The following is a 256-nucleotide window of genomic DNA, read 5'->3' as shown; positions in this document are numbered from 1 at the left end:
CATGGACGTCAGTGTTTTGTCTGTTCTTAATAGTGCATTTTCTGTTGAGGTTTTGTTTTTATCACACAAACGTGACAGTGCTCATCATTTTCTGACCCTTGGTCATATTGATAAATAGACTACAAAAGTGTTACGTTCTGCTGAGCACAGGCTGACACTGCTGTTTTCGCTCTCTCAATAGCATTGTGCTTTTTGTTTGTGTTCTGTTCACCCATCTCTTTGCTGGATGTATAGTACACTGAGCCTTTTAGCTACA

Source organism: Barbus barbus (genome assembly GCF_936440315.1).
Source record: "Barbus barbus genome assembly, chromosome: 1".
In the NCBI taxonomy this organism is placed as follows: Eukaryota; Metazoa; Chordata; class Actinopteri; order Cypriniformes; family Cyprinidae; genus Barbus; species Barbus barbus.
The sequence above is the reverse complement of the archived record's forward strand: the minus strand, read 5'-3'. Positions refer to the sequence as shown.